General features: G+C 44.2%; 1 pseudogene across 1 annotated transcript in view; it reads left to right on the top strand.

Annotated features, from left to right (window-relative positions):
* The window catches only part of LOC311138344 (protein SHQ1 homolog), a 55,772-nt pseudogene that overhangs the window by 30,820 nt on the left and 2,578 nt on the right, over positions 1-22,374 (top strand). Inside the window, exons 8-10 of the transcript in view lie at positions 34-87; positions 8,111-8,261; positions 15,142-15,256. The product of the transcript in view is annotated as a protein SHQ1 homolog (transcript). The remainder of the gene's footprint in view (positions 1-33; positions 88-8,110; positions 8,262-15,141; positions 15,257-22,374) is intronic.

Here is a 22,374-nt window from a genome sequence, read left to right on the forward strand (position 1 = left end):
TATCATAGCATTCTCGCGTGTTGTAGACTGCAGGTTGAATCACCATGGACCATCGGAAAACTCAGTGGGACTCTCTGCTGGCTTGAGGTAAGTATTAGGGGGGCAGTCCCTATTTAAGTAAACTCTAATTATCATTGATTATTCCACAGCATTGTTGAATGTCGTTTCTGATTGGCTAGAAAACATTCTAGAATGGACATTAAAACCAGATAACGGGACAGTTGGAAAAGATATCGGGACACCTTGCAATCATGAAGCAATATGCGCCTACACATGCGGACCGTACCTGCTACAAAGTTACAGAAAGCTAAACCAACAAGCGCACACACTGAAATTGGATACATTGTAAAAGCAGGTCCAACAAGGAAAAACTTGCATTGATTTGTTTTTGCAGAGACATATTTTCTGGGAGTGAAGAACAGGAATTTTTCCTGTCCCATCCGACGCTAAAGCTGTCAAATCCTCCCACATGTTTCTAGTTTGACCAGCTGTTTTCAGCAACTAATATTTATTAATTCAGTTGTCATATTGGCAGGTTTGGCAACAAACAATTTAGCTAGCTTCTAGCCTAGTGTTTGATATGCAATGCGATCTCCTCGTAATTAACAGTCAGTGTTGATGAGTGTCCTGACGAGAAGGCAAACTTTTCTAGCTATGCCAGGCAAAATCGGGCATTATCAGCTTATTGTTATGGATGTATCCAAATGAATGTCAATAGAAAACAGCTACTTTGCTGTTATTCTGGCTGCAGAGGTCGTGTCTGTTAGCCGTAGCTAGCTGGCTAGCTAGCAAGCAAGGGATAAGAACATTGCAAGTGAGCATGGCAACAGAACATATAGAACGAACGACTTGGTCGCAGCCATAAATATCGAACTAATCGAATGAACGACTGGGTCGTGTCTCTAGCAACCAAAAGATGTGTCACGATCGTCGTAAGAACCGGACCAAGGCGCAGCGTGATAAGCGTACATTCTTTTAATGAGTACACACAAACAAAACAATAAACGATACGTGAAGTCCTAGGGTTAAACACAAACCTTACGGATCAAGATCCCACAATTAACTGTGCCAAACTGGCTGCCTAAGTATGGTTCCCAATCAGAGACAACGAGAATCAGCTGCCTCTGATTGGGAACCACCCTGGCCAACATAGAAAACACGAACTAGAACGAAACATAGAAAATACAACATAGAAACTACCACCCTGGCTCAACATTAAAGAGTCCCCAGAGCCAGGGCGTGACAGTACCCCCCCCCCCCAACTAAACACCACAGGGGAGGGGCCGGGTGGGCATTCCGCCTCAGAGGCGATCCGGCTCCGGGCGCGACCACCACTCTCTCTCTCGCCCTCGTGGTCTGGCCCTGCTGGCCGGAGCTGGACTGAACACCGGTGGAGCGGATTGCTCTGGCTCCGGCGTGGAGCAGCTGACCGGTGCCGGACCAGGCACAGGTGGAACAGGCACGGACCGTGCCGGACTGACGACGCGCACCACTGGCTTGGTGCGGGGAGCGGGCACGGGCCGGACCGGGCTGACGACGCGCACCACTGGCTTGGTGCGGGGAGCAGGAACGGGCCGGACCGGGCTGACGACGCGCACCACTGGCTTGGTGCGGGGAGCAGGAACAGGCCGAACCGGGCTGGCGACGCGCACCACAGGCTTGGTGCGGGGAGCAGGAACAGGCCAGACCGGGCTGGCGATGCGCACCACTGGCTTGGTGCGGGGAGCAGGAACAGGCCGGACCGGGCTGGCGACGCGCACCACTGGCTTGGTGCGGGGAGCAGGAACAGTGACACGAACAAAAACAATAAAATGATACGTGAAGTCTAAAGGTTCTACACCAAAACAAACCTATACAGAACAAGATCCCACAATTAACTGTGCCAAACAGGCTGCCTAAGTATGGTTCCCAATCAGAGACAACGAGAATCAGCTGCCTCTGATTGGGAACCACCCTGGCCAACATAGATCCACACGATCTAGGACATAAACCTAGAAAACTAAACCTAGAAACTAACACCCTGGCTCAACATTAAAGAGTCCCCAGAGCCAGGGCGTGACAAGATGAGAAAGTATGAATTTGCCTATAAAAATGAAAATATCAACGAAATAAATGTATTTCTACTGGTAAATCTGTGTTTTCATATTGTTTTCTTTGGCAACTGTGGTATAAGCGGAATAAACACCTCCTTTCTGTACATTACCTTGGAAAAATTAACTCTGCAAAGGGACTCTGCTCTGCCTCGTCACGCTGCATCGTCCATTATTTCCAAGGTAATGTACAGAACGTCAGCGTTTATCCCTTACATAAATCATCCCTTAGTATGGGCTTTGGCACTGCTTCCCTATGGTGGCTATTCTGAGCTTCTGGCCCTTTCTTGATCTATAGGCTTTTATTGATCTAGATGTGCCTGCTCCAGCCCCTGAAGGAGGAAAGCTCTCAACCAGGCCTATTTTTAGCACTGTGCATTACCATTTGATTGAGTTTGCTGCAGCTGGGTAAAGAGCCATATATATATATATATATATACAGTTGAAGTCGGAAGTTTACATACACTTAGGTTGGAGTCATTGAAACTCGTTTTTCAACCACTCCACAAATTTCTTGTTAACAAACTATAGTTTAGGCAAGTCGGTTAGGACATCTACTTTGTGCATGACACAAGTAATTTTTCCAACAATTGTTTACAGACAGATTATTTCACTTATAATTCACTGTATCACAATTCCAGTGGGTCAGAAGTTTACATACACTAAGTTGACTGTGCCTTAAACAGCTTGGAAAATTCCAGAAAATGATGTCATGGCTTTAGAAGCTTCTGTTAGGCTAACTGACATCATTTGAGTCAATTGGAGATGTACCTGTAGATGTATTTCAAGGCCTACCTTCAAACTCAGTGCCTCTTTGCTTGACATCATGGGAAAATCAAAAGAAATCAGCCAAGACCTCAGAAAAAAAACTGTAGACCTCCACAAGTCTGGTTCATCCTTGGGAGCAATTTCCAAACGCCTGAAGGTACCACGTTCATCTGTACAAACAATAGTACGCAAGTATATACACCATGGGACCATGCAGCCGTCATACCGCTCAGGAAGGAGATGCGTTCTGTGCAAATCAATCCCACAACAGCAAAGGACCTTGTGAAGATGCTGGAGGAAACAGGTACAAAAGTATCTATATCCACAGTAAAACGAGTCCTATATCGACATAACCTGAAAGGCCGCTCAGCAAGGAAGAAGCCACTGATCCAAAACCGCCATAAAAAAAGCCAGACTACGGTTTGCAACTGCACATGGGGACAAAGATTGTACTATTTGGAGAAATGTCCTCTGGTCTGATTAAACAAAAATAGAACTGTTTGGCCATAATGACCATCGTTATGTTTGGAGGAAAAGGGGGAATGCTTGCAAGCCAAAGAACACCATCCCAACCGTGAAGCACGGGGGTGGCAGCATCATGCTGTGGGGGTGCTTTGCTGCAGGAGGGACTGGTGCACTTCACAAAATAGATCGCACCATGAAGAAGGAAAATTATGTGGATATATTGAAGCAACATCTCAAGACATCAGTCAGGAAGTTAAAGCTGGGTCGCAAATGGGTATTCCAAATGGACAATGACCCCAAGCATACTTCCAAAATTGTGGCAAAATGGCTTAAGGACAACAAAGTCAAGGTATTGGAGTGGCCATCACAAAGCCCTGACCTCAATCCTATAGAAAAAGTGTGTGCAGAACTGAAAAAGTGTGCGCGAGCAAGGAGGCCTACATACCTGACTCAGTTACACCAGCTCTGTCAGGAGGAATGGGCCAAAATTCACCCAACTTATTGTGGGAAGCTTGTGGAAGGCTTCCCGAAACGTTTGACCCAAGTTAAACAATTTAAAGGCAATGCTACCAAATACTAATTGAGTGTATGTAAACTTCTGACCCACTGGGAATTTGACGGAATAAACTTCCGACTTCAACTGTATATCCACTGATTGTCATCTACTGGTGCACTGGTAGCGCACTGTTGAGCATGAAAAACCCAGCAGCCCTGCAGTTCTTGACACAAACCGGTGTACCTGGCAGCTACTACCATACCTTGTTCAAAGGCACTTACATGTTTTGTCTTGCCCATTCACCCTCTGAATGGCACACAAACACAATCCATGTCTCAATTGTCTCAAGGCTTAAAAAAAAATATTTAACCTGTCTCTTCCCCTTCACCTACACTGACTTGAAGTGGATTTAAAAAGTGACATCAATAAGGGATCATAGCTTCCACCTGGATTCACCTGGTCAGTCTATCACATGGAAAGACTCACCTGGTCAGTCTTTCACATGGAAAGAGCAGGTGTCCTTAATGTTTTGAATACTCAGTGTATCTTGTATCCTCTAGTAACTGTTTTAGGGCTGACCCCATTTAGTCGACTGGTCGATTGTTTGGTCGTTAGGCTTTTGGTTGACCAAGATTTTTTTTTGTCCAGCAGTGGCAAATATGTAAAAAAAATGTTATGGCACACGAGCCGCCTTTCTGAGTGGACTAATCCATTGCGGAGGCTGCAGGGATGGCACAGCAGTATCACCACTAGTACATTTACCATTAATTACCATCATTTATCATCTACAATGTTTGTTTGTTTACAGTAATTTCTGTTAATCCATTCAATATATTATTATTACAGTCTTACCCGTTGTAAGTTTTGGTTTATTTCATTCCATTTACGAGTTGTCAATTTGTTCATTGTCTTTTGTTTGGAGCGCTCCTGTCAATCTTGTGTACGGACAAGCACCTGATTACGCATAGAAGTAGGCCTAGGCTACCTGGCCTGCACGCGAATGTAGGCTTATAAATGTGCCCATCTGGGGATCTGATACTATTTCTGATTGTCTTAACTCACCATCACTGTGTAACTTCTCAAAGTAATTTTGTGTTTGCCTCAAACAGCAAGTAAACAAAGTCTGGTTTTACATCCATTGAGAATGACAATAGTTCCTCAAGGTAGCCTATTTGAAAAATCTTTCCAACTCTCTCCCTTTCGATAACCACTCAGCATGAAAGGGGAAAAAATGTCATGCTCTGATCCGGTGGAAACGTCATAAAAAAGGTCTACCTGATTACTTCTTATCCTTTGCGCAAATAGCCTACAGCTGTGTCTGTCTGTCCGGAGCTCACTGGCAAACTCTGAGGGCCCAGAATATTATACAATATTGCAAGTTTGCTAGAACAAGCTTCAGCCGGACCAAGTTAATAGTTGATACAATGGTTCAAGTTCCTTGCAGAAAGGCCATGCGTAGCCAATGTGATTTATAGGATATTTATTTTTATCAATATATTTTCTACCGGCTGGCTGCAATGTTTTTATTTGTTGGCTTGATGTAGGCTATTTTTACATTTTGCCAATGGCAGTAGAAGTTTCTTTTAGATTTGTAGCATTGTCATTTAGATAGAATTTAGATTAACCACGTGACATTGATTTTGAGATATGAAGACTTTATTTTAAATGAAATTAAACTGTTCCACGAAAATGTGCAAATGAACGATTCACTTCGCTATTGTATTAGTTGGGATTCGGTTCAATCGCAGTGAATCGAATAATGTGAATCAAAATAATAATTTGTGAATCATGAACAGTAATTTTGGGAAAAAAAGATTTGATGTAGCCTTTCTTTTCGATTATGTGGCTTTAAAACTTGTTTTGTAGATACTTCCAGTTGATTTGGGCATTCAATGTATGGGACATTGCAACGCAATAGATGCTGGTCAGCCTGCAAAGTAAACACTTCTAAGGTAGCTACGGTAGCTAAGATAAGTATGACTAAACTTGAAAACGGTACATTTCCTGGAGAAAATATGTGGGGTTGCTTCAGCTGAATAAAAAGATTTGTAGCATACCATAGCCATTTAATCTTTTGATATATTGAATGAGCGAATTATTTCAAAAGGAATCAAACTTATTTGGTTGTAATGTTATATATACATCAAGGGTGGTCAACCATCCTCCAGGAGAGCTAATGGGTGTGCAGGCTTTTATTCCAGTTTCCCTCTAACAAACCACATTTTCGAAATTACCTGCTTAACCGGACCTTGATAAACTGGCTCTGATGTGTTTGAGCAGGGCTTGATCAAAAGCCTGCACACCCAGTAGCTCTTCAGACTGAGGGTTGACCACATGTGTTTTTTTTACAGTTGCCTAACAGCTATTCTGCTTTGTGGGGGGTTAAGTGCCTTGTACAATGACAGGAAATGGTACATGGGATCAGAGAGCAGCCTTACAGTGTTGGTTAAAAGTAATGGGGAAAAATGTGTATGAACCCTGCTCCCGGTAATTGGGCAACTTTTGCAAATGTTTTGTTGTCTGAGTGAGGTAAAAGCTGTAAATGAAGAGGACTCGATGTATTTTGAAAGATGAGACTTTGATGTCATACTAGCAAGCTAAACACCCGTGAGTCCAAATGTGCATTTCCAAATCATAAAACTCATGTCATAGAGTGTACTGTTACAAGATGACATGGCGTCAAACCCTCGGTTGTTCTCAACAGAATGAGCCTATGTTTGTTTATTGTGCCGAAAATTTGACGCGCCGCACACACCTGAATGCACTCATGACTCCTTTCTATGAGCAACAAAATTACGATCTGTTTCTCTGAATTGCCTAACACTCTAAGATCATATTTCATAACTTAGCTAGTCATGCTGGCAATAGAACAAGCTTTCAAATCATGCCCACCTGACCCAGATTGCAATTTATAATGGACCGTTTTTGGATTGCGTAAACAACAACAGTAATTGTGTGATGGCAGGGATGCAGGGTTGTGTTCTAAACTAAACTAAAAGTGTGCTTGCTCTAGTTCCTCAACGGCACAGCTAGGAGAGTTCAAAAAAGTACTTTTATAGTTGAAGGCTCTTTGAGTTATAAAAGTACATTGAAATTGCTTAAGATCTGTGCACACTTTGAAGAGGTGTGTGGCCCCTTGGAGACACCAGTTAGACCTCTCACTCAAACGTTGTCATTTATTTGTCTTATGTTGCACATACCCCACATTTTCCAGGAATAGTCTTATCTTACTGAATGGATCCAGAGTATTTTCAGATTTCGTTATCAACAAATGCGGCAAAGTACATTAAATGTAAAATGCACATAAAATCAAGCGTAATGTTTGGATTCAATCTTGTGGCAGGTGAACTGTTGTGTACTCACAATTTCCACATTATCTCCAAACTGTTCCCTTTCAATTGCTACCATGGTTATGCATATGCTTTTAATATTTCTTCTGTAAGAAACATTTCAGGTTAGCCCTATCCATATAGGCCAATTCCTACGAGCGTAAAGTGTTAACCAGCCTCCTAACCATTCAGACAGGGTTGGTGTAGCTGTTAACCAGCCTCCTAACCATTCAGACAGGGTTGGTGTAGCTGTTAACCAGCCTCCTAACCATTCAGACAGGGTTGGTGTAGCTGTTAACCAGCCTCCTAACCATTCGGACAGGGTTGGCGTAGCTGTTAACCAGCCTCCTAACCATTCAGACAGGGTTGGTGTAGCTGTTAACCAGCCTCCTAACCATTCAGACAGGGTTGGTGTAGCTGTTAACCAGCCTCCTAACCATTCAGACAGGGTTGGCGTAGCTGTTAACCAGCCTCCTAACCATTCAGACAGGGTTGGTGGTTGGTGTGCAGCTGTCTTATTTACAGCCATGCTGCTAAACAGCCCCGGGGGAGAGGGGATGAGCCCTGCTGACATGCAACGAGACACTCTCTCTGAGCACAGTCTTAACAAGCCAGAGAGGATGAATAAAAAGGGAAGCAGAGGGCTCTCTCTCAGCTCTATTGTCCACCGATGCAGAGAAAAGCCTTGCGTTAAAAAAGTGATTAAGGACCACCAACAATTTAAAGGCTGCGGTTGCAGAAGGTGTTTAAGAGTTCCTCGCTTATTTCCCCCTCTATAAAAGGGACTGCAATTAGGAGTGGGCAAGCCTGCTTAGTGCTGGAGGGAAAGAGAAAAGCAAGAGGCTGCTGAGCCAAACTTTTAAAGATGAAGTCCCTTACTCTTCTTTTGTAAGGTTTCCCTTTTTTAATGTGTCTGGCCATGATGAAAATGCAGTATGTCTTTTTGGTTTGTTTTCTTTCAGGTGTACAGCTCGTTGCAGGAGGTCCTGGTGGCCTTTGGGAGGAGGGTGTTGTGTTACCCGCTCTACAGGCACTTTGCCCTGGTCTCTGCAGCCGTGCAGGATGCAGCTCGGATCTTCCAGTCAGGTGAGTCTAGACTAGACGATGCCCTCTGTGACCGCTGACCCCTGCCCTGAGGCAGCCAGACACCTCCACACCTTAATGGCCAGTTTGTGCACGCTGGTTAGAGCAGTATTGGCAGCCTCAGTGTTGTGCCCAAATGATAAAGCCCTCAATATGGCTTCGTTTCCACCCAATGAATGTGACAGCATAGTTAGGCTTAATTTGAAAGCACTGATTTGGTACCACTCTCTGGACTCTGACCAATGTTTTGATGGAAATTATGTGGTTTAATGCATATCTGTTGGAAGGCAAAGCATGCCTGGTAGCTGTGGGTTGCAGCTTGTCTGTTCAATGCTTTGGAGACTGACAGAAAGACGGCTTTACAGCCAGCATGCACCCAAAGTCATACATCACCATACCACCACAAGCAGAGCAGAGCAGCCCGCATACAAGCAGAATATTTCCTGCTCAAAACAATGCACTGAATAAAGTATCTAGAGGAAGGCCTCTCATTCATGCTGCAGTATAGCATATCTCTCCAACAGAGTTGTCTGTCTGGTTCAACCTCTCCAAGCAGGAAGTGTGGATTTGTTCCATACGGACTCAAACTGTTGACTTTATCTCCCAGCACAAAGTCATCTTTAAATCAAAGCTCTGCGGGTAGCTAGATGAAGGCTCTGCCGTGTAAACACATTTAGGATGTGTGTGGGGTGAGATTATCCAGTTTGTGATGAATTAAACGCTCGTCAATGTCTGCAAATTAAAGGTTATTTTAAGCTCCAGATTAGCATTTCCGTGCCTCATTAAGTAAGGAGATGAGTTGATCAGACGACTGAGAGAATCAGAGAATCCCACTTAGTCACTGTGAAGGAAGCCTCATTGTACTACACTACACTATCTACCTTCATTCTCTAGAAACAAACACACAACTTCACCTGTTATAATGCACTGTTTCACTCTCTCTCCTGACGCTGGACATTTAGTTAATAAACAGTCACATACCCAGTTGTTTCTGTGCTGGAAAATGCAACCAAGCCTAACTGATGATATTAGTCTAAGCAGGCCAACAACAGCACGTGTGTCTCTTCATTTGAATGAGTTTCCCTCTGCAAATTCAATGACATTTTGTTCAGGCCTGTCATTTTCTTTATTTACGTGCAGCAGCATCAGGCAAGTGAGTGTGTATGTGTGGGTAATAGGGCTCTCGTTAATGAACTGTAAAGCTACAGTAATGCAGCTTGGCTGGTGTACTGTACGTCTGAGAGGGCACCACACGTTTCCTCCCAGCATTACTCTGCACAGCTAATTAATTTGTCAGGATAAGGCAAATGAAAATGTGTGCTCTAATTTGAGGCACTTAGTTTAAACGGCTGTGAAAGCAAACTTTGGTAGATATTAGGAAAACAAACCCATTAATGTCTTGGGGGGAGTGGCAGGTTAAGGCCTTGAAGGGGTAAATATTTGAACAGCCCTCTGCAGGGGCGGACTGGGATAAAGATTCAGCCCTGGCATTACAGCCACACTGCACGCAGTATCTGTCTGTCACTGTGTCTGTCTGTCTGCTTTTCCTTGTTATCCTCTGTTGTCACTCTGTCTGTCACTCCTAAGTGTTAATTGCTATTACATATAGAGCCAACATATTGAGGAACTGGCAGTACATCTGTGTCTCTCTGTTTTCTTCCTACCTCCACTACACTCACCTCTGAGCTGTCTCTGCTATGCCTAGCATCCATTCCCACAGCACTGGTACCAGAAGACCAGGGGATCACACTGCCTCTGCTAGTTGTGTATGAATAAACACATTTATTAGAAGAAGAAAGATGACTGAATAAATGCCTAATAGATGACCATTGGCTCATAATACCTTATGAAAGCAAATATAAGTACCTGGCTATCATACAAGTCCCCCCTATCCTAAGGGTTAATTACTATTACATACATGTGTCAGTGTGTGTGTGTGTGTGTGTGTCTCTCGCTCTCTGTCTCTGTTTTTTCCCTACGTCCACTACACTTGACGGCTGCAGCAGCAGCTGAGCTGTCTGTTCTGCTAAGCCTATCATCACTGGGACCAGAAGACCAGGGGACCACACTGCCTGTGCTGGGCCCAGCAACCCCCTACCTGCCAGTTTATTGATATTTTGGCTTAGCATTATATATTACAAACCGTTTGCTCACTATTTATTAATCATTACTCCCACATTTGTAAATGTTAGTAAGCTAGTTATTCAAACGTGTATATATATTTTCCTTAAACATCCTGTGTTGTGTGCTTCTGTGAGAAATTACACTGGTCACGCAAAACATTTATAAAGTATTTATAAAATATAAATACCACTCATTTTAGATTAGGGACTGCAAAAAGACCTTAAGAATGATTAGTAAATGGTTTATTAATGTGGGAGTAATGATTAATAAATAGTGAACACACAATTTCTAAATGCCTTAGAAATGGTTTGTTACAGACCCTTAAAGTGTTAACCATCCTGGTTGTGAATGAATAAACGCATATATTAGACGAAGATAATCACTGAATAAATGCCTTATAGATGACCAGTGGGGCAATATAATATCTTATAACAGCCTAATTATATATTTGAATTAGTGCATGTCAAGTGTCCATCACAACCCCCCCTACATATAATTCAATAGAAGAAAACAGAGAGAGAGAAGGAGAGAGAGAGACTGCCAGTTCCTTAATGGTTTGGCTGTATAATATAGCCAATGGCTACATTAAGGAACTGGCGGTCTCTCTCTTCTTCGATCTCTCTGTTTTCTTCTATTGAATTCAGTATACAACCTTCTGTGTTTGTCAAAGAATGAAGCCGGGACTAGTTTATGTGGACAGAGTTCCAGCGGTCTGCTTAGTTTGACAGTGCCACGCGTGTATGTGTATCTTTCTGCCAAGAAGTGATGGGCCTTTCAGCAAATTAAATAAGATGGAGATAGGCGGGACTTTCCAGCCTTCAGTGGTGGTGGCTATATAATATAGTCCGACACCAGAGTCACTTGTTACTACAGCTCATAAACCCTGAAGAGACTGAGATTCAGAAGCGATGAAACATTGATCAAACAATTAAAATACACAGACAGTCCCCGAATTGACCGTTATTGTAATACATGTGTTAAGTAAAAAATACTTGTGTTTTGTAAAAAGCATTGTATAAATGTCTAGTAGATGGCTATTGCCTAACCTACTGTATGTGTTATAAAAGCTAATCTAACGACTTGTTAGGGTATATTGCAAGTAGCATAGTGTCTAAATGTTCCCCCGAATCCCCCTTCCCTAATTAGCCTACTATAGTAGGTATGAAATATATTTATATACAATATACAGCCAAAATATTAGGCCTATCTGTGTCAGTGTGCGTTAATGAGTGTGTCTTTCTGTTTTCTTCCTACCTCGATTGCACCACAGCAGCTGATATGTCATTTCTCACAGACAAAGCACTCGGACCAGCAGAACCAGAACTTTTAGGAAATAAGTAGGTTAATTTCACACATTTAGCAGCGTCGGCCTCGAGCCCTTTTTTGGTCTCTCTAAGGTTTTCGGCACCACCATTCCGTTTTGACTGGCAGAGAGTCAGAGCGGTTCTCACACTCTTTGATGATGCACGTTTGAATTTTAATGTGAAGTTGCGCCACCTCAGCTCAGCCAATCAGAAAATTGGGCCGACCAGCCAAATGCTCAATATACACTGAGTGTACAAAACATTAAGCACACACCCTTTTGCCGTCAGAACAGCCTCAATTCGTCGGGGCATGGACTCTACAAGGTGTCGAAATCATTCCAAAGGGATGCTAGCCCATGTTGACTCCAATGCTTCCCACAGTTGTGTCCAGTTGGCTGGATGTCCTTTGGGGGGTGGACCATTCTTGATACACACGGTAAATTGTTGAGCGTGAAAAACCTAGCAATGTTGCAGTTCTTGACACAAACCGGTGCACCTGGCACCTACTACCATACCCTATTCAAAGACACTTAAATATTTTGTCTTGCCCATTTATCCTCTGAATGGCACACATACACTACCATTCAAAAGTTTGGGGTCACTTAGAAATGTCCTTGTTTTCGAAAGAAAAGCAATTTTTTTGTCAATTAAAATAACATCAAATTGATCAGAAAGTGTAGACATTGTTAATGTTGTAAATGGCTGTTTCTCAAATTAGACACTCTAATGTATTTGTCCTCTTGCTCAGTTGTGCACCGGGGCCACCCACTCCTCTTTCTATTCTGGTTAGAGCCAGTTTGCGCTGTTCTGTGAAGGGAGTAGTACACAGCGTTGTACGAGATCTTCAGTTTCTTGGCAATTTCTCACATGGAATAGCCTTCATTTCTCCGAACAAGAATAGACTGACGAGTTTCAGAAGAAAGTTATTTGTTTCTGGACATTTTGAGCCTGTAATCGAACCCACAATTGCTGATGCTCCAGATACTCAACTAGTCTCAAGAAGGCCAGTTTTATTGCTTCTTTAATCAGCACAACAGTTTTCAGCTGTGCTAACATAATTGCAAAAGGGTTTTCTAATGATCAATTAGCCTTTTAAAATGATAAACTTGGATTAGCAAACACAACGTGCCATTGGAACACAGGACTGATGGTTGCTGAAAATGGGCCCCTCTATGTAGATATTCCATAAAAAATCTGCCGTTTCCAGCTACAATAGCCATTTACAACATTAACAATGTCTACACTGTATTTCTGATCAATTTGATGTTATTTTAATGGACAGAAAAATTGCTTTTCTTTCGAAAACAAGGACATTTCTAAGTGACCCCAAACTTTTTAACGGTAGTGTACACAATCCAGGTCTCAATTGTCTCAAGGCTTAAAATTCATTTTTTAACCTGTCTCCTCCCCTTCATCTACACTGATTTGAAGTGGATTTAACAAGTGACATCAATAAGGGACCATAAGTTTCACCTGGTCAGTCTATGTAATTGAAAGAGCAGGTGTTCTTAATGTTTTGTACACTCAGTGTAGATGATTATGACAACAGAGAAAAGGTGCAAAAGTCATAGAAAAAACTGGGCCATTTGCCGTCGGTTGTGTCCATTATTTCTTTTACATATATATATTTTTTTACATTTCGACCATCCCACCCAAATAAAATATGGTCCTTCTGGCATTTGCCAGAATTGCCAGACGGGCAGCACGGACGCTTATTACATTTTTTTTTTACATTTTAGTCATTTAGAAGACGCTCATATCCAGAGCGACTTACAGTTAGTGAGTGCATACATTTTCATACTGGCCCCCCGTGGGAATCGAACCCACAACCCTGACATTGCAAGCGCCATGCTCTTCCAACTGAGCTACTGGAGCTCATCCAGCTGCCTGCTAAGTGGCTGCAACCAATGGGCCGCCAGGCAGGGAGAGCTGGGTAAGGACGTAGGGAGGGTTAAGCACGACTGCTGTCGTGTAGACTGCCGCACTAGCCTATACTGACCTTGAAATGTTCCGTAATTGCTGTTCCTCAGTATAGCTCAACTCACGTTTCTCTGTCATATTTTTAATTGACCATTTTCCCTTGGCTTTTTAACATTTAGCTGTAATTTAGCAGTCACTCTACTTCAATATGGCTCTAGAAAATGTTGGAGTCTCCACTGGATGATGAGCTCGTATGCTGTTGTAGAAGTGCACATGGCCCTACTAGTAGTTGAAACCATAACAAAGTCTTCAGTTATCTTATACAGTATGTGCAGCTGTGTGTTGCCTAATGTGTCTTGTCACTTTGCCATGATGGATGTTAGGCGGCAGTGCCCCTCTGGCAGCTGTGTTGCTATGCCCATGCACCTCCCTCCTGGGCCTGCCTGCCTGCCTGTCTGTCTGACCCTCTCCAGGGCTCAGCCACTAGGCCCGCCACCAACATGATGAACTGGCTCAACTTGTCATCAGAGTGTAAAAGAGACGAGTGCAGGATTTATTGCGCCGCACGGCTCTCTCCCTCCCAGGCTAGCTCTTCAGGCTGGAGATGAAACAGCCATCGCTCCCAGGGAGGAAGAGGGAGAAAAGTAAAACCGTGATTTTTGGAGCAGGGAGAGGAGAGCTGTGTCTCTGTGCTCTGCATCCTGGCCATGGAGTTGGAAGCTGAGCTCTCTCTCTCTCTGCTCCCTCTGTAAGACAGCTCATGCTCTAAATGAGAACTAAATGTTTGTGTAAGGTTTTCCTCAGAGTGAGTGTTCTGTTTGTTTTGAAAGGACCACAATGTCTCTGGTTGCTGTCAGCCAATCCTGGAGGTGGATGCTGGACAGGAGGATTGTATCTAGACCTCAGTGCTCTGCAACGGGCCAATTGCGCCCCACCTATTTATATGCCTGGGTTGAGAAAGGGATTTTGTGGCAGCAAATGTAAAGGATCTAACTTGGCTCCCTCCAGGTGTATGTCTTTTTGTAATGGTATACTTTGGCTTTCCCTTTGTGGGAAATCAGGACAAATAAATGAGTTCCTAAACTGGTATGAAATGAACCGTTTGGATTATCTAGGCCCACTTGAGTTGCCTTTCTGGACTAAGTGGACTAGATAAAAGGGACCTGAAAGTTGATTAATTGCTTCTCTGTCATGAGTTGTCTGCAATAGTATGATCTTGCAATGCTCACATGATCTCCCATAGCCTGTTTAGCCTATACTTTGAAGAAAGGATGTTTGTCATAAAGGCAAAGGGTGGCTATTTGAAGAATCTCAAATATAAAATATATTTTGATTTGTTTAACACTTTTTTGGTTACTACATGATTCCATATGTGTTATTTCATAGTTTTGATGTCTTCACTATTACTCTACAATGTAGAAGATTGTAAAAAATAAAGAAAAACCCTTGAATGAATAGGTGTGTCCTAACTTGTGACTGGTACTGTATATATTACCATTCCTCACACGGCCATAGATTAACGCTGTTTTTCTACTCCTTCTGTCTTCCTTGTCCTGGGAAAGCATGCGTCCTGAAGTGCCTGTTGGATATTCACAAAGTCGTCCAGGAAAATGAGCCGGCCTACCTACTGAACAACCTCTACATCACAGACCACTGTGTCTGGATCCAGAGGGTCAAGTAAGTCCTGGGAATATGACCTCCCAGGGCCAAGGAAATTGGCTCTCAGCTCCCATGATGCTTCACTGCTCTGCACCATATGAGAGGATTAGACGACTCATTTGTCACAGCACGGCCACTTGACTGACAGAGCCATTGTGAGATGCAATCTACCTGTATCCATTTTCCTGTGTCAAAGGTGCCGTTGGAGAGTGTGTGGTCTGTATGTTCTCCCTCCGTGCTGCAGTGGAGTCCCAGTAGGTCATACTGAGACTGAGTTGAGAAGAAGCAGATAGATAGTGCACTGTGCAGTATAAGATGTGTGCTTGTGTGTTAACTCAAGAAGGATCTGTGTAGTTTCTTCCTTAATTGATATAGCATGCACAGCTCTTTCCTCACCCTTGTACATATTTTCCAATTAATGATGTGCTCGTCTGGAAAAGTGTTGTGCTCGTCTGAAAAACATTTTGCACCTGATGTTGTAGGCCCCACGTCCAGATGCAGACAGCTGGGAGTTTGATGGAGCTTTCTCTGGTTGAAATGTTGCCAGCAAAGTCCCATTCTCTCTGGAAAAGAAAACGCCTCGATGGCCAATTAATAATAAATCAATGGTGGAGATCGGAGTTAGAGTCCCTGTCGATCTGTTTGTTACGCTGCAGCAGACAGGGAAAAGAGAGTACAGAGAGAGTTTTGGTCCTGAGCTCTCTTGCTCTTTCTCTCCCCTCTCTCTCTCTCTCTCTCTCTCTCTCTCTCTCTCTCTCTCTCTCTCTCTCTCTCTCTCTCTCTCTCTCTCTCTCTCTCTCTCTCTCTCTCTCTCTCTCTCTCTCTCTCAGTGTGTGCTTGGAGCAGCAGAGCAGCACTGTCAAGCCACTGGAAAACTCAATCAGTCTTACCTCAGTCAGAGTCAAGGAGATGAAACGGCAGAAAGGCATCTGAGGTTGAGCTTTCCCATCTGCCTCCCTCTCCTCCCCTCCCCCACTTTACATCGGCGCTAAATGTCAGCTTGACCTAACAACAAACTGCCTTCCACTGGCTACAACGCCACATCGATCATTAAATGGATTAGTCCTCGTGCTTGCCGCATTGACCTGTGATTGAATTGTTACATTTCCCTTTTCCATTTACATTTTTCAGGCAATAAACAAAGCAAAGCTTTTCATCTTTCTGCCCTGAGACCTGGCTCTTTTCAGCTGTGGTGTCAGCAGAGACCGACACAGAGAGAGTAGAGACAGCCAGGAAGCGGCTGTCCAGAGTCCAGACAGAGGTACTAACCCTCCTGTTGTAGCGGTTGCCTCAGGGCACCTGGCTGGGAAAACCTCCAGAGCCCAGGCATTCCATTCCATTTCATTGTCTTGCCGTGAATCTATTCCCAGGTAGACATTTCATAACTGTTCTACATTGTTGTGCCTCACAGACTGCATTTCTTTCCTTTCTGAATGTGGAATAAAATAGCGCAGTCCACTTGCCATGCAAAGCAGCAGCGAGAGGAGAGCTGTCTGTTCTTTAGGCAGGCAGGCAGACCTCGAGCAGCAGCCAGCTGTGGTTTGCAAGCCATAGACGGCGCTCTGTTATCACATATGGTTAGTTGTGGCAGCCCTTTGTGCCAGTGACAGGTTTGATGACAGATTGTATAAGCATTGTTCTACTCCTCACGGCTAGATATTCCCCCGTGAAGGATTTGTCATTCCTGCTAAGTGAGTTGTCTATCTTTCTCTGTGGTTCCCGGGGTAAGATGAGCTGAGCTGTAATCCCCTGTCTTGTCAGTCCTCCCCACAGTCAGCTCCCAGACACGATCAGCCGCTCATGATGGACATAGTGATTAATGAATGCGTTGCTCAGTGGGTTGATTTATACTGTCTGTCTCTCTGGGCTGTCCCACATGCGTTCATGCTCTTAAAGTCCCTCCGACTGCTGAGACATCGGCCTCAAATTTATAGCATTGTAAAGACTTCAGTGATTTAGACCAGTGAAACCCTCTCCCTCCACAGACTCACACACACAGACAAACAAGTGGACAGTCCACTCTCAGATCAACAAGATCTGATAAAAGGTGTTTAAAGTGGATAATGAATGTTGTTTACAACAGGCTCCACATTACCGAGGGAAATTGTATCATTCACATATCTTTGAATTGTCAGATACATTGAACATTTCCTCCAATGATCTGCCACTAGCAAATGAAAGCACCTATTTACCATTTGTTTCACTGGGTGGTTTTGATGACCCATGCAGTGTTGTGAAATGAAAACCCGGTCCTCATTTTCTCTCTCTCTCGTCTCTCATCAGTCTAACGAAGCCCATAGGATCGGTGTTGTGTTACTGTACCTCAGTTGAATCAGCAGGGCTCTAACTTACCCTTGCTCTTTCAGCACTCGCACATTCCTCCCCCCTCTTTAACCGCTGTCTGCCGCACAATCAATTAATTGGGTCAATTAAATCCTAGAGCAAAAACCATGGCAACCTGTGAGTGTCGAGCTCAAGGGTTCGCTAATCTTTCTTTCCCTTCATTCTCTCTCTCTCTGTCTCTCTCTCTATCTCTCGCTGCCATCCATTCAGCCTCTACACACATTGTGTGTATGACAATGCCCAGAGGAGAGCTCTCTTCTCCACAGCCCCAGGAGGCCCTCAGGGGACACAGGCTCCCCACAGGGACAACCAGCTGCTGCTAGAACCAGGCTGACCACCTCAGGCCACTGGGTTTAGGGGGGTTCAGTGGGCCCGTCAAGCCTCGTCGCCACGGCCAGACGCCTGGGGAATGTACTTGTATGTTGTCAGCAGTTGTTTCTCTAGGATCTTTATCAGCGCGTCTCTGCAGAAACATATAATATTACTTTCTTTTTGCAGCGGTGGCAACAATTTACACTGTGGTGCCCAGTGGGAGTCTAATTTAGAAATGTTAAATTTCTCTTGAGTAATTCCTAGAAATGTGTATTTTGTTCAATTCGGAAGCTAGCTAATTAGAGTGGTTTGGCTGCATTTACAATTATTTTAATGAAATTGTAGGAATGATGGAAATGGAATACAGGTGAGCTTTATTTTCTCCTTACAGATTTCTGGTTGCACTCCTTCCATGCAGCTAGTGTGACACAGGCACTCTCTGGGAGGGTATGTACTGTAACTACACTACATACACCTATGTCTGTCAGGAGCTTGTCCTGTCCTGGGCCTTGTCTGTGAGGTAGTAGATAGATATTGTATCTGGTCTGTCTGATTTGAGCCCTCCCTACCACAGAGACAGGAGATCCTTTCTGTGTCCCGCTGGGCTCAACAAAGCCAAGACTGTCTCACAGCTAACAGGGATAAGTACTACAGATTTCCTCTCTGCATGACGTCCAGCTTTTGTGTACTTACACAGGAAGCCCAACACACACACACAGAGAGAGAGAGAGAAACACTGACGGTGCTGCTGCATCAGTGGTACACTAATAATATATGAGGCAACTTCCTCTCCTTGAGTCCTCGTTTTGAATAGGAGTTAGGTAAACAACAAGCTCTACAACTAGCTTCTACCAGCTCTCTTCATGTTGCACATCAACTAATGGTCTCTCTATACAGTAAGGAAGCACTCTTTCATACCTCCTAAGATTACAATCCCTACTATGGATGTGATGACTGTCAACGGTCCCATGAGAGAGATATTGTGAGACCAGTGACTGTCAACGGTCCCATGAGAGGGATGTTGTGAGATCAGTGACTGTCAACGGTCCTGTGAGAGGGATGTTATGAGATCAGTGGGGAGGTAAAAGGGGCACCATAGCAGGGTACCAACACATGGCTGGAGGGAAGTGACTGACTGTATAACCCACATGATATGACTCCAAACACCTCGTTATACAGCATAATGCCTCTGTCACAGTTCTTCAGTGTTACTCACACACTCCCTCACACACTCCCTGACACACTCCCTGACACACTCCCTGACACACTCCCTCACACACTCCCTCACACACTCCCTCACACACTCCATCAAACTCAGGAAGTCAGGAAATCCAAGCCTCCTAAGAAGACTGAGTAGGGACATGTGTTGAATGTTTTATGATGTCATTGAACATGAGGCTGATGAAAGAAATGCAAGTCTGTAATTGCCTCAGTCTAGATGTCCTTCTCCCCACCACCCTGTTCCCGTCCTCATCCAAGAACTCTTGTGTCTGACAAATGGAAGAGTCTTTGTCTCGACAGAAGTTTTCCAACCTTAAAATGCCGTCCCTCCTCAATTAATAAGGGCAACCCACAACAGTGGTGTAGTAATGACTGCACTTTGTACAACATTATTCCATCCCTCCAAAAGCAGCCTTTGTATTCACCGCAAGCCGGGCTTCTCCCACCGCAACGCAGCGCAGAGAGAAGGGGAGGGAGGGGAGAAAACAAGCGCGTAGCCTCCAATGCTAACTCAATAATGACTTCCCACAGGGGAAAGAGGGGGGTGGAAGACAGGGGGTGGAGGAGGGGGGTGGAAGAGGGGGGTGCTGCTTTGAAGTGGCAGTGCTATAGGAGGCTTTCCAGCCAGAACCAGTCAGCCAGCCTCCTCTACTCCAGGAAGGGCTTTTATAGACCCAGCGTCTACAGTCTCCATGTGGGGTCTGACTCTCTGCACACACACTGGTGGGGGTGTTATTATGGGTCATATGCATGCCTAACCATCCGTTACTCACTGTCGGAGTAATTGTTCTCCTTTAATTCCTTGTTTTTTTTATAGGGCTTGAGTCATGGATCAGTTGTGTTTTCCTTGTCCTCTCTTTCCCCATACTCTTACTCTCATTTCCTGAATGGACATTTTATCAGCATAAAGGAGACATGTTTTATTTGATATAGCACGACTACTAGCTATAAGATCTGTTAACACAGTCTCTTCTGAGGTCCTAAATGAGTACACATCCCTCCATGTTGGCTGTGTAAATGGTTTCCTCCCCGGAGTGGGAGCTCATTAAGGCTTTGCGGTTATAAGGAGCCGTCTTGGCTCTCAGTGATGGGTTAATTGGACCGAGGAGGGCAGCAAGGGCCTCAGTGTGGCTGGGGTGTGAGGAGCTGAATGGCTGTGGAGGACTGCAGGCTCATGTGTTTTATCTCGCCCTGAATGGACCCGGCCTGAGCCACGCGGGAGGCTGACCCGCAGAAGGTCAGCTATTAATCACCACAGCTGCACCGTGGAAAAATAGCTGCCGCTTGAGTTTTGGCAACATCCTGCACTGGTTTAGCTTCATAAATAATGTATAAGGCCCCCCACCTATTCCCCAGTGGCTTTACATTATGGGTGTTGGAGGAGACCTTTATTAGGGATAAAACTACTCCTCTTTTATAGAAATCCAATGTTATGTGGCAGCTCTCCTTGGGACAGAATATGCATGATAGGAACGTGCTTCAATGTACTAGTTGATGAGTCCATTCTCTCGACATTTGCATCTTTCTATTCAAAGGAGTCTGAATTGGACTTTTTTGACCCAACATTTATTGACACAGTAAATTCTCGTTGTGTGCCTGGAGTCTATTTGGCCATTCTCAAGGTTACTTGACACGTTTACTCTATCCAACCCTTGAATTTATTCTTACCGTGTAGCTTGTCGGTCTCCTTTTTCTTCTGCAGTCTGAAGGTTGAATTTGGTACAGAATGTAAATATAGATGGCAAACAACATTTAGAATATAAATGATTTATTGTATTATTATTTGAAGTACCTCTCCAGTGGCTTGCCTGTAATATACAGGTAACTGCCAAAATAATTCTAACACAGGAATACAAAGTATATTGAAAGCAGGTGCTTCCGCACAAGTGTGGTTCCTGATTTAATTAAGCAATTAACATCCCATGATGCTTAGGGTCATGTATCAAAATGCTGGGCAGGGCATTATTTTGGCTACCATGGCTATGCCCCAATAGGATGACAATTCCCCCATCCACAGGGCATAAGTGGTTTGATGAGCATGAAAACAATGTTAACCATATGCAATGGCCGTCTGTCACCAGATCTCAACCCAATTGAACACTTATGGGAGATTCTGGAGTTGCGCCTGAGACAGCGTTTTCCACCACCATCAACAAAAAAACAAATGATGTAATTTCTTGTGGAATAATGGTGTCCCATCCCTCCAATAGAGTTCCAGACAATTGAAAAATCTATGCCATGGTGCATTGAAGCTGTTATGGTTTGTGGTGGCCCAACGCCCTATTAAGACACTTTGTTGGCGTTTCCTTTGTTTTGGCAGTTACCTGTATATAATATAGATGCTAATGGGAGTCTCTCCTCATGACAAGCAGCATTCTTTACAGAATACCAACATCATCACTAAAAACAGTCCCTGCTGGCCATTGAGACATTCAACATTTCTCTTTGATGAACCAGAATGGGAATTACTGAAACATGAGAGCAAGATGTCTTCACCAGTAACCAGTTTTTCTGGTGTCAGGAAAAAGAAACATTCTGCTCCTGTCTAGATGTAAAATCCACTGTCGGCATACAGAATGGGTCTTAAGAGATTTTTCAGAATACCTTACTCTTGTCCCTTTAGAGTGCAGTAGCTGTCAAGCCCTGACTCATGGGACTCTTGTATGTTGAGTCAGGGTGTGGATATTCTATGTTAGTTTTTCTATGTTTACGTTCTAGGTGTTGTAATTCTATGTTGGGCCGGGTGTGATTCCCAATCAGAGGCAGCTGTCGCTCGTTGTCTCTGATTGGGGATCATACTTAAGTAGCCTATTGGCAATCATGGGTTGTGGGATCTTGTTCCGTGTAGAGGCTTGTTTTGTGTTTAGCCTTAGGACTTCACGTTTCGTTGGTTTGTTGTTTTGTTCGTGTGTTTATCGTTGTAATAAACATGTACGCATTTCACGCTGCGCCTTGGTCTGACCCATCCTTCAACGAACGTGACAGAAGATCCCACCAAACACGGACCAAGCAGCGTGCCCAGGAGCAGCAGACACCCTGGACACAGGTAGTGGAGCAGAGATCATGGACTTGGGGGGAGATAAGAGAGGATCTGGCCAAGCAGATGGAGGCCCTGAAAGGGATGGACTTGGAGAAGGAGAGAGTAGCCGACAGCGGACCCTGGGCGAAGGAGGAAGCCCAGGCAGGAGAGGAGAAACGGCAACCCAAGAGGATACGGTCATGACGAAAGCCCGAGAAGCAGCCCCAAGAAAGTTTTTTGG

This window comes from Coregonus lavaretus, assembly GCF_964263955.1.
Source record: "Coregonus lavaretus genome assembly, chromosome: 12".
Taxonomy (NCBI): domain Eukaryota; kingdom Metazoa; phylum Chordata; class Actinopteri; order Salmoniformes; family Salmonidae; genus Coregonus; species Coregonus lavaretus.